Consider the following 12,440-nt stretch of genomic DNA (forward strand, 5'->3'; position numbering starts at 1 on the left):
GAAATCAACGCCCAGGGGTCCTATTTTGCCACGAAGCTTCCGTAAGACCGAAGAGGAGACGAAGTGGGGCCACGAGGTGGCCAGACTACAGTGGCGGCGCGGCCCAAGCCCTGGCCGCGCCGGCCTGTAGTGTGGGCCCTCGTGACGCCCTTGACCTGCCCTTCCGCCTACAAATAGCCTCCGTCGCGAAACCCCCAGTACCGAGAGCCACGATACGGAAAACCTTCCAGAGACGCCGCCGCCGCCAATCCCATCTCGGGGGAGTCAGGAGATCGCCTCCGGCACCCTGCCGGAGAGGGGATTCATCTCCCGGAGGACTCTACGCCACCATGGTCGCCTCCGGAGAGATGAGTGAGTAGTTCACCCCTGGACTATGGGTCCATAGCAGTAGCTAGATGGTTGTCTTCTCCCCATTGTGCTTAATTGTCGGGTCTTGTGAGCTGCCTAACATGATCAAGATCATCTATCTGTAATTATATATGTTGCGTTTGTTGGGATCCGATGAATAGAGAATACTATGTTATGTTGATTATCAATTCATGTCTATGTGTTGTTTATGATCTTGCATGCTCTCCGTTACTAGTAGATGCTCTGGCCAAGTAGATGCTTGTAACTCCAAGAGGGAGTATTTATGCTCGATAGTGGGTTCATGTCTCCGTGAATCTGGGGGAGTGATAGAAACCTCTAAGATTATGGATGTGTTGTTGCCACTAGGGATAAAACATTGGTGCTATGTTCAAGGATGTAGTTACTGATTACATTACGCACAATACTTAATGCAATTGTCTGTTGTTAGCAACTTAATACCGGAAGGGGGTTCGGATGATAACCTGAAGGTGGACTTTTTAGGCATAGATGCATGCTGGATAGCGGTCTATGTACTTTGTCGTAATGCCCAATTAAATCTCACAATACTTATCATGACATGTATGTGCATTGTTATGCCCTCTCTATTTGTCAATTGCCCAACTGTAATTTGTTCACCCAACATGCTGTTTATCTTATGGGAGAGACACCTCTAGTGAACTGTGGACCCCGGTCCAATTCTCTATACTGAAATACAATCTACTGCAATACTTGTTTTGCTGTTTTCTGCAAACAATCATCTTCCACACAATACGGTTAATCCTTTGTTACAGCAAGCCGGTGAGATTGACAACCTCACTGTTTCGTTGGGGCAAAGTACTTTGGTTGTGTTGTGCAGGTTCCACGTTGGCACCGGAATCTCTGGTGTTGCGCCGCACTACATCCCGCCGCCATCAACCTTCAACGTGCTTCTTGACTCCTACTGGTTCGATTAAACCTTGGTTTCTTACTGAGGGAAACTTGCCGCTGTGCGCATCACACCTTCCTCTTGGGGTTCCCAACGGACGTGTCAACTGCACGCATCAAGCAAATTCCTGGCGCCGTTGCCGGGGAGATCAAGACACGCTGCAAGGGGAGTCTCCACTTCCCAATCTCTTTACTTTGTTTTTGTCTTGCTTTATTTTATTTACTACTTTGTTTGCTGCACTATATCAAAATACAAAAAAATTAGTTGCTAGTTTTACTTTATTTGCTATCTTGTTTGCTATATCAAAAACCCAAAAAAATTAGTTACTTGCATTTACTTTATCTAGTTTGCTTTATTTACTGTGGCTAAAATGGCCACCCCTGAAAATACTAAGTTGTGTGATTTCACAACCACAAATAATAATGATTTCTTATGCACACCTATTGCTCCACCTGCTACTACAGCAGAATTCTTTGAAATTAAACCTGCTTTACTGAATCTTGTTATGCGAGAGCAATTTTCTGGTGTTAGTTCTGATGATGCTGCTGCCCATCTTAATAATTTTGTTGAACTATGTGAAATGCAAAAGTATAAAGATGTAGATGGTGACATTATAAAATTAAAATTGTTCCCTTTCTCATTAAGAGGAAGAGCTAAAGATTGGTTGCTATCTCTGCCTAAGAATAGTATTGATTCATGGACTAAATGCAAGGATGCTTTTATTGGTAGATATTATCCCCCTGCTAAAATTATATCTTTGAGGAGTAGCATAATGAATTTTAAACAATTAGATACTGAGCATGTTGCACAAGCATGGGAAAGAATGAAATCTTTGGTTGAAAATTGCCCAACCCATGGACTGACTACTTGGATGATCATCCAAACCTTTTAGGCAGGACTGAATTTTTCTTCGCGGAACCTATTGGATTCAGCTGCTGGAGGTACCTTTATGTCCATCACTCTTGGTGAAGCAACAAAGCTCCTTGATAATATGATGATTAATTACTCTGAATGGCACACGGAAAGAGCTCCACAAGGTAAGAAGGTAAATTCTGTTGAAGAATCCTCTTCCTTGAGTGATAAGATTGATGCTATTATGTCTATGCTTGTGAATGATAGGACTAATGTTGATCCTAATAATGTTCCGTTAGCTTCATTGGTTACCCAAGAAGAACATGTTGATGTAAACTTCATTAAAAATAATAATTTCAACAACAATGCTTATCGGAACAATTCTAGTAATAACTATAGGCCATATCCTTATAATAATGGTAACGGTTATGCTAATTCTTATGGGAATTCTTACAATAATAATAGGAATACACCCCCTGGACTTGAAGCTATGATTAAAGAATTTATTAGTACACAAACTGCCTTTAACAAATCTGTTGAGGAAAAACTCAATAAAATTGATATTCTCGCTTCTAAGGTTGATAGTCTTGCCTCTGATGTTGATCTTTTGAAATCAAAAGTTATGCCTAATAGGGATATTGAAAATAAAATTGTTACTACAGCAAATGCCATCCAAGTTAGAATTAATGAGAATATAAGATTGATGGCTGAATTGCGTGCTAGGTGGGATAGAGAAGAAAATGAAAAACTAGCTAAAGAGAAAAATGTAGCTAAAGTTTGGACTATTACCACCACAAGTAATGTTGATTCTTCACATGTTGCTGCACCTCCTACTATTAATGGTAAAATAATTGGTGTTGGCAATGTTTCTACTCCTAGTGCAAAGCGTACAAAATTGCTGAAATTGCTAAAACTGCTGAAACTGCTCGTGATAAAACTGCTGAAATTTTTTCCAACCTTGGGGATGATGATCCCATTGCTGTAGCTCATAATGATTTAGATTTTGATGATTGCCACATCTCTGAAGTTATAAAGTTCTTACAAAAACTTGCTAAGAGTCCCAACGCTAGCGCTGTAAACTTGGCTTTCACAAAACATATCACAGATGCTCTCATAAAAGCTAGAGAAGAGAAACTAAAACTTGAAACTTCTATTCCTAGAAAGCTAGAGGATGGTTGGGAACCCATCATTAAAATGAGGGTCAATGATTTTGATTGTAATGCTTTATGTGATCTTGGTGCAAGTATTTCTGTTATGCCTAAGAAAGTCTATGATATGCTTGACTTGCCACCACTGAAAAATTGTTATTTGGATGTTAATCTCGCTGATAATGCTAAAAAGAAACCTTTGGGGAAAGTTGATAATGTTCATATTATGGTTAACAATAACCTTGTCCCCGTTGATTTTGTTATCTTGGATATTGAATGCAATGCATCATGCCCCATTATATTGGGAAGACCTTTTCTTCGAACTGTTGGTGCTATCATTGATATGAAGGAAGGTAATATTAAAAATCAATTTCCTCTCAATAAAGGTATGGAACACTTCCCTAGAAAGAGAATGAAGTTACCTTTTCTATTATTAGAACAAATTATGATGTTGACACTTCGTCTCTTGATAATACTTGATACACACTTTCTGCGCCTAGCTGAAAGGCGTTAAAGAAAAGCGCTTATGGGAGACAACCCATGTTTTTACTACAGTACTTTGTTTTTATTTTGTGCCTTGGAAGTTGTTTACTACTGTAGCAACCTCTCCTTATCTTAGTTTAGTGTTTTATTGTGCCAAGTAAAGTCGTTGATAGTAAAGTTCATACTAGATTTGGATTACTGCGCAGAAACAGATTTCTTTGCTGTCACGAATCTGGGCTGTTTTCTCTGTAGGTAACTCAGAAAATTATGCCAATTTACGTGAGTGATCCTCAGATATGTACGCAACTTTCATTCAATTTGAGAATTTTCATTTGAGCAAGTCTGGTGTCTTGATAAAATTCTTCAATACGAACTGTTCTGTTTTTGACAGATTCTGCCTTTTATTTCGCATTGCCAGTTTTGTTATGTTCGATGGATATTTCGATTCCATTGACTTTCAGTAACTTTGTGCAATGTCCAGAAGTGTTAAGAATGATTATGTCACCTCTGAACATGTATATTTTGATTGTGCACTAACCCTCTAATGAGTTGTTCTAAGTTTGGTGTGGAGGAAGTTTTCAAGGATCAAGAGAGGGAGATGATACAACATGATCAAGGAGAGTGAAAGCTCTAAGCTTGGGGATGCCCCGGTGGTTCACCCCTGCATATTCTAAGAAGACTCAAGCGTCTAAGCTTGGGGATGCCTTGGGCATCCCCTTCTTCATCGACAACATTATCAGGTTCCTCCCCTGAAACTATATTTTTATTCCATCACATTTTATGTGCTTTGCTTGGAGCGTCGGTTTGTTTTTGTTTTTGTTTTGTTTGAATAAAATGGATCCTAGCATTCACTTTGTGGGAGAGAGACACGCTCCGCTGTAGCATATGGACAAGTATGTCCATAGGCTCTACTCATAGTATTCATGGCGAAGTTTCTTCTTCGTTAAATTGTTATATGGTTGGAATTGGAAAATGATACATGTAGTAATTGCTAAAATGTCTTGGATAATGTGATACTTGGCAATTGTTGTGCTCATGTTCAAGCTCTTGCATCATATACTTTGCACCCATTAATGAAGAAATACATAGAGCATGCTAAAATTTGGTTTGCATATTTGGTTTCTCTAAGGTCTAGATAATTTCTAGTATTGAGTTTGAACAACAAGGAAGACGGTGTAGAGTCTTATAATGTTTACAATGTGTCTTTTATGTGAGTCTTGCTGCACCGGTCCATCCTTGTGTAATTTCAAATAACCTTGCTAGCCTAAACCTTGTATCGAGAGGGAATACTTCTCATGCATCCAAAATCCTTGAGCCAACCACTATGCCATTTGTGTCCACCATACCTACCTACTACATGGTATTTCTCCGCCATTCCAAAGTATATTGCTTGAGTGCTACCTTTAAATTTCCATCATTCACCTTTGCAATATATAGCTCATGGGACAAATAGCTTAAAAACTATTGTGGCATCGAATATGTACTTATGCACTTTATCTCTTATTAAGTTGCTTGTTGTGCGATAACCATGTTTCTGGGGACGCCATCAACTATTCTTTGTTGAATATCATGTGAGTTGCTATGCATGTCCGTCTTGTCTGAAGTAAGAGAGATCTACCACCCTATGGTTAAGCATGCATATTGTTAGAGAAGAACATTGGGCCGCTAACTAAAGCCATGATTCATGGTGGAAGTTTCAGTTTTGGACATATATCCTCAATCTCATATGAGAATAATAATTGTTGCCACATGCTTATGCATTAAAGAGGAGTCCATTATCTGTTGTCCATGTTGTCCCGGTATGGATGTCTAAGTTGAGAATAATCAAAAGCGAGAAATCCAAAATGCGAGCTTTCTCCTTAGACCTTTGTACAAAGTGCATGGAGGTACCCCATTGTGACACTTGGTTAAAACATGTGTATTGCGATGATCCGGTAGTCCAAGCTAATTAGGACAAGGTGCGGGCACTATTAGTATACTATGCATGAGGCTTGCAACTTGTAAGATATAATTTACATAATACATATGCTTTATTACTACCGTTGACAAAATTGTTTCATGTTTTCAAAATAAAAGCTCTAGCACAAAAATAGCAATCGATGCTTTCCTTTTTGAAGGACCATTCTTCTACTTTTATTGTTGAGTCAGTTCACCTATCTCTCTCCACCCCAAGAAGCAAACACTTGTGTGAACTGTGCATTGATTCCTACATACTTGCATATTGCACTTATTATATTACTTTACATTGACAATATCCATGAGATATACATGTTACAAGTTGAAAGCAACCGCTGAAACTTAATCTTCCTTTGTGTTGCTTCAATACCTTTACTTTGATTTATTGCTTTATGAGTTAACTCTTATGCAAGACTTATTGATGCTTGTCTTGAAGTACTATTCTTGAAAAGTCTTTGCTATATGATTCACTTGTTTACTCATGTCATTTACATTGTTTTGATCGCTGCATTCACTACATATGCTTTACAAATAGTATGATCAAGGTTATGATGGCATGTCACTCCAGAAATTATCTTTGTTATCGTTTTACCTGCTCGGGACGAGCAGAACTAAGCTTGGGGATGCTGATACGTCTCCGACGTATCGATAATTTCTTGTGTTCCATGCCACATTATTGATGATATCTACATGTTTTATGCACACTTTATGTCATATTCGTGCATTTTCTGGAACTAACCTATTAACAAGATGCCGAAGAGCCAGTTGCTGTTTTCTGCTGTTTTTGGTTTCAGAAATCCTAGTAACGAAATATTCTCGGAATTGGACGAAATCAACGCCCAGGGTCCTATTTTGCCACGAAGCTTCCAGAAGACCGAAGAGGAGACGAAGTGGGGCCACGAGGTGGCCAGACTACAGGGCGGCGCGGCCCAAGCCCTGGCCGCGCCGGCCTGTAGTGTGGGCCCCTCGTGACGCCCCTTGACCTGCCCTTCCGCCTACAAATAGCCTCCGTCGCGAAACCCCCAGTACCGAGAGCCACGATACGGAAAACCTTCCAGAGACGCCGCCGCCGCCAATCCCATCTCGGGGGATTCAGGAGATCGCCTCCGGCACCCTGCCGGAGAGGGGATTCATCTCCCGGAGGACTCTACGCCACCATGGTCGCCTCCGGAGTGATGAGTGAGTAGTTCACCCCTGGACTATGGGTCCATAGCAGTAGCTAGATGGTTGTCTTCTCCCCATTGTGCTTAATTGTCGGGTCTTGTGAGCTGCCTAACATGATCAAGATCATCTATCTGTAATTCTATATGTTGCGTTTGTTGGGATCCGATGAATAGAGAATACTATGTTATGTTGATTATCAATTCATGTCTATGTGTTGTTTATGATCTTGCATGCTCTCCGTTACTAGTAGATGCTCTGGCCAAGTAGATGCTTGTAACTCCAAGAGGGAGTATTTATGCTCGATAGTGGGTTCATGTCTCCGTGAATCTGGGGGAGTGACAGAAACCTCTAAGATTATGGATGTGTTGTTGCCACTAGGGATAAAACATTGGTGCTATGTTCAAGGATGTAGTTACTGATTACATTACGCGCAATACTTAATGCAATTGTCTGTTGTTAGCAACTTAATACTGGAGGGGGTTCGGATGATAACCTGAAGGTGGACTTTTTAGGCATAGATGCATGCTGGATAGCGGTCTATGTACTTTGTCGTAATGCCCAATTAAATCTCACAATACTTATCATGACATGTATGTGCATTGTTATGCCCTCTCTATTTGTCAATTGCCCAACTGTAATTTGTTCACCCAACATGCTGTTTATCTTATGGGAGAGACACCTCTAGTGAACTGTGGACCCCGGTCCAATTCTCTATACTAAAATACAATCTACTGCAATACTTGTTTTACTGTTTTCTGCAAACAATCATCTTCCACACAATACGGTTAATCCTTTGTTACAGCAAGCCGGTGAGATTGACAACCTCACTGTTTCGTTGGGGCAAAGTACTTTGGTTGTGTTGTGCAGGTTCCACGTTGGCACCGGAATCTCTGGTGTTGCGCCGCACTACATCCCGCCGCCATCAACCTTCAACGTGCTTCTTGACTCCTACTGGTTCGATTAAACCTTGGTTTCTTACTGAGGGAAACTTGCCGCTGTGCGCATCACACCTTCCTCTTGGGGTTCCCAACGGACGTGTCAACTGCACGCATCAGTCATCCACATTGCCCGAAGATGGAACAATGTTCTCCTGGAATATGCGAAGAAGAATGATGTAGCTCAGTGATACGTTGCAAACGCATCTATAATTTTTGATGCTTCATGCTTGTTTTACACCAATTTCTATATGTTTTGTTTACACTTCGTTGCACTTTTATGCATTTTCTAGAACTAACCTATTGACAAGATGCCACTGTGTCAATTCCCTGTTTTCTGCTATTTTGTATTTCAGAAAAGTTGTAAAGGAAATATTCTCGGAATTGGACGAAACAAAAGCCAAAGTTCCTATTTTACTGTAACGAAGACGAAGTCCAGAGGGAAGACGGAGGAGGGCCGGGAGGCGGCCACACCATACCTGGGCACGGCCCAGCCCCTGGCCGCACCTAGGGGTGGTGTGGGGGCCCCTGGCGCCCACCGACCTCGTCCTTCCGCCTATGAATTGTCTCCTAACGTGAAAACCCTAAAGAATCCAGCCTCCGTCCACGAAAGGTTCTGTAGCTCCGCCACCATTGAAGAGAAGTTTCAGGGGACAGAAGTCTTTGTTCCGGCACCCTGTCGGGATGGGGAATTGCCCCCGGAGCCATTTCCATCGACTCCACCGCCATCTTCATTGCTGTTGCTGACTCCTATGATGAGGAGGAAGTAGTTCTCCCCCGGGGCGAGGGCTTTACCGGTAGCTATGTGGTCTATCTCTCTCCCCCATGATATGATCTTTATGTGATCATGAGCTTAGTAATCTAGTTGAATAAGTAGATGTTATTCTTCAACTGTTATGCAATCAAGTGGTTTTATTATGTGATCTCCGGAGACACCTTGTCCCACGGTGTGAAGGTGACAGTGTGCATACCGTGTGTGTCTCTTAAGCTTAATTTACAGAAATACTTATGAATTGTGGTGTATTGTTAGTACTATCTTTGTATGCTCAAAGTGATAGCGTGGGGCGTCCATAGATTGGGAACGTGAACTTTAAGGAGTGCTTATGCAGCCCTACACGGTGAATTTGTGTTTGTTATCCAACCGGAGAGTGGTTCAGAGTAGCATAGTGAAGAGATAATATTTATGTATTCAATTATGATATCGTTGTTGAGAGTGTCCACTAGTGAAAGTATGATCCCTAGGCCTTGTTTCTAACATTGAAACACCGTTTACAACCAGTTCTGCTACATGTTTGCTTGCTGCCATTTTTATTTCAGATTGCAATTACCGCTCATAATCATCCATATTACTCCCTCCGTCCCAGTTCGCAAGGCAAAGTTTTCAAATATATTGGCCCAAGGTGAATTCTCATTGGTTCTAAATTTCCACGTAAAAATGTTAACATCGGCGCTGCAATTAATTGGGAAATTAAAAAGAACTTTATTTTCTACCCTTTAATTGGTGAAATACGAAAGGAGGAGTATTTTGCATGCAATAATGAATCAGTTTTACTCCCACATTAAATGCAAATGTGCCTAGGAGGTGAGGCATTTTGGGACAAATATTTTTTGGAACTTTGCCTTGCAAACTGGGACGGAGGGAGTACTTGTATTTCACTATCTCTTCGCCAAACTAGTGCACATATACACCTGACAAGTGTATTGGATGTGTTGGGGACACAAGAGACTTCTTGTATCGCAATTGCAGGATTGATTGAGAGGGATATCTTTGACCTCTACCTCCCTGAGTTCGATAAACCTTGGGTGATTCACTTAAGGGAAACTTGCTGCTATTCTACAAATCTCTGCACTTGGAGGCCCAACACTGTCACTAGTAGGAAACTAGCTATAGGTGGGATGTTATTCTGTGGCGCACCGGCTTTGCGTGCGCCACACAAATTATTTCTATGGCGCACCAGACACGGTGCGCCATAGAAATAGCTTATTTTTGTGGCGCACCAGACACGCATGCGCCACAGAAATAAGGTGGTCCCACACCCGGCCAGCCCCAATCATTGGTTTCACTATTTTTGTGGCGCACAGGACCACGTGCGCCACAGAATTAAGGAATTATGTGGCACATCATCCCTGGTGCGCCACAGAATTAAGAAATTATGTGGCGCACTGGTCCTGGTGCACCACAGAATTAGCGAACCAGATCTAGAAAAGTGCCACCCCCCACCTACCACACTACCCAAGTCATTCTTCTTCCTCCTCCATCTAGCTCGTCTCCCCCATCTCTCTCATCCCATTTTGGCCATACTTTTCATTTTCTTTGGTACTTATTGCACTTACTTTGGTTGATACATAATTGGTGGTGAGGAGAAGGCTCTCCATACTCTCTCCTCCTCTCCAACACACCACACTCTCATCGATCGTTGTCTCATCTCGGTATCGAATCTACAAGGTGAGTAGTTGGAGGGGACATGCATATGCATGTCGATCTTGTGTGGTTGTCGGTGTGTATGGATACTTGTTGCAGGTGAAGCGCTTGTGTGTGCTGGTGTGGTGCATGGATGTTTGCCGAAACGTTGATTCATGTCCATTTCGCCAAATTTTTGCATTACCCATGCGTCCTACCTTTAGGAGAAGTCATGCTGAATCTTCCCGCTCTATGTATACCTTTAGGATTTTTGCGACGATAGATTCGAACGCCGCCGAAAACGAAGGAGGAGGCGACTTCGGGGAAATTGAAGAGGAAGACCAGGGGCACTTTGGTGATCAAGGAAAGCCACCTCTTGATGCATCTTTGGTCCTAATTATCTTGCTCTTGCATTGTTTCATGTTTTATAAAATGCATGTCTTTTATTTATTATGTGGGTGATTAGTGCCACCGGGAGTTTTATTATTCCACCATTAGGGTGCAGCCCTCGTTGGAACCTACTGATCACAACCCTCTTAGTGATATGGTGCTTACCATCTTGGCACCCTTGTCACCTATTTTCAAAGAAGAGATGGACTATATGTTGGAAGCCCTGGAAAAGTGATTTTCAAATTGTTTTCAAGAAAAGAAAATTTATTTGGAAAACCTTGGAATGGGGTAGTGATGTCTATGCACGCTTCTATTCCTGTAGACAGTGTTGGGCCTCCAAGAGGAGAGGTTTGTAGAACAGCATCAAGTTTCCCTTAAGTGAATCACCCAAGGTTTATCGAACTCAGGGAGGTAGAGGTCAAAGATATCCCTCTCAAGCAACCCTGCAATTAAGATACAAGAAGTATCTTGTGTCCCCAAGACACCTAATACACTTGTCAGATGTATAGGTGCACTAGTTCGGCGAAGATATAGTGAAATACAAGTAATATGGATGATTATAAGTAGTAATTGCAATCTGAAATAAAAATGGCAGCAAACGAACATGTAGCAGAACTTGTTGGAAACGGTGTTTCAATGCTTAGAAACAAGGCCTAGAGATCATACTTTCACTAGTGGACACTCTCAACAATGATCACATAACTGAATAAATAAATGCTACTCTGAAACACTCTCTTGTTGGATAACAAACACCATTCATTGTGTAGGGCTGCAAAAGCAAACCTCAAGCCGAAGTAAAACAAGCTCCACAACGTCATAAAGGAATCACACACGATGCGCACACTGTCACCATCACACCGTGGAGAGTGACTCTGGAGTTCATATTAAAGTAACCTCTAGAGTGCATAATAGACAAGAGTAACATCTACATATTCAACTAGATTACAAAGCTCATGATCACATAAAGATCACACCATGGGAGAGAGATGAACCACATAGATACCGGTAGAGCCCTCAGCCTCGGGGGAGAACTACTCCCTCCTCATCATGGGAGACAGCAACGGTGATGAAGATGGTGATGGAGTCGATGGAGATGGCTCCAGGGGCAATTCCCCGTCCCGGCAGGGTGCCGAAACAGAGACTTCTGTCCCCCGAATTAGGGTTTTTGGTGGCGGCGGAGCTACGGAACTCTTCTGGAGAAATCATCGATCCGTTTAGGGTTTTCAGAGACGAAGGAATAAATAGGCGAAGGGGCAGCGTCGGGGGAGCCAGGGGGCTCCCTCCCCACGTCACAGCGCGGCAGTGGGGCCCCCGCGCCGCCCTATGGGGTGGGCCCCCTGCTGGCCTTCCTCGACTCTTCTTCGGTCTTCTGGAACACTCCGTGGAAAATAGGGCCGTGGGCTTTTGTTTCGTCCAATTCCGAGAATATTTGTAAAACAACTTTTCTGAAATCAAAAACAGCAGAAAACAGGAACTGGCACTGTGGCATCTTGTTAATAGGTTAGTCCCAGAAAATGCATAAAAACATTATAAAGTGTGAATAAAACATGTAGGTATTGTCATAAAACTAGCATGGAACATAAGAAATTATAGATACGTTGGAGACGTATCAAGCATCCCCAAGCTTAGTTCCTACTCGCCCTCGAGTAGGTAAACGATAAAAAGAATAATTTCTGAAGTGACATGCTACCAACATAATCTTGATCAATAATATTGTAAAACATATGAGATGAATGAAGTGACTCAAAGCAATGGTCTATAGTTTGCTAACAAAAAGATAATGACTAAACAACTGAATCATATAGCAAAAACTTTTCATGAATAGTACTTTCAAGACA

The sequence above is a fragment of the Lolium perenne genome, chromosome 1 (genome assembly GCF_019359855.2).
Source record: "Lolium perenne isolate Kyuss_39 chromosome 1, Kyuss_2.0, whole genome shotgun sequence".
In the NCBI taxonomy this organism is placed as follows: domain Eukaryota; kingdom Viridiplantae; phylum Streptophyta; class Magnoliopsida; order Poales; family Poaceae; genus Lolium; species Lolium perenne.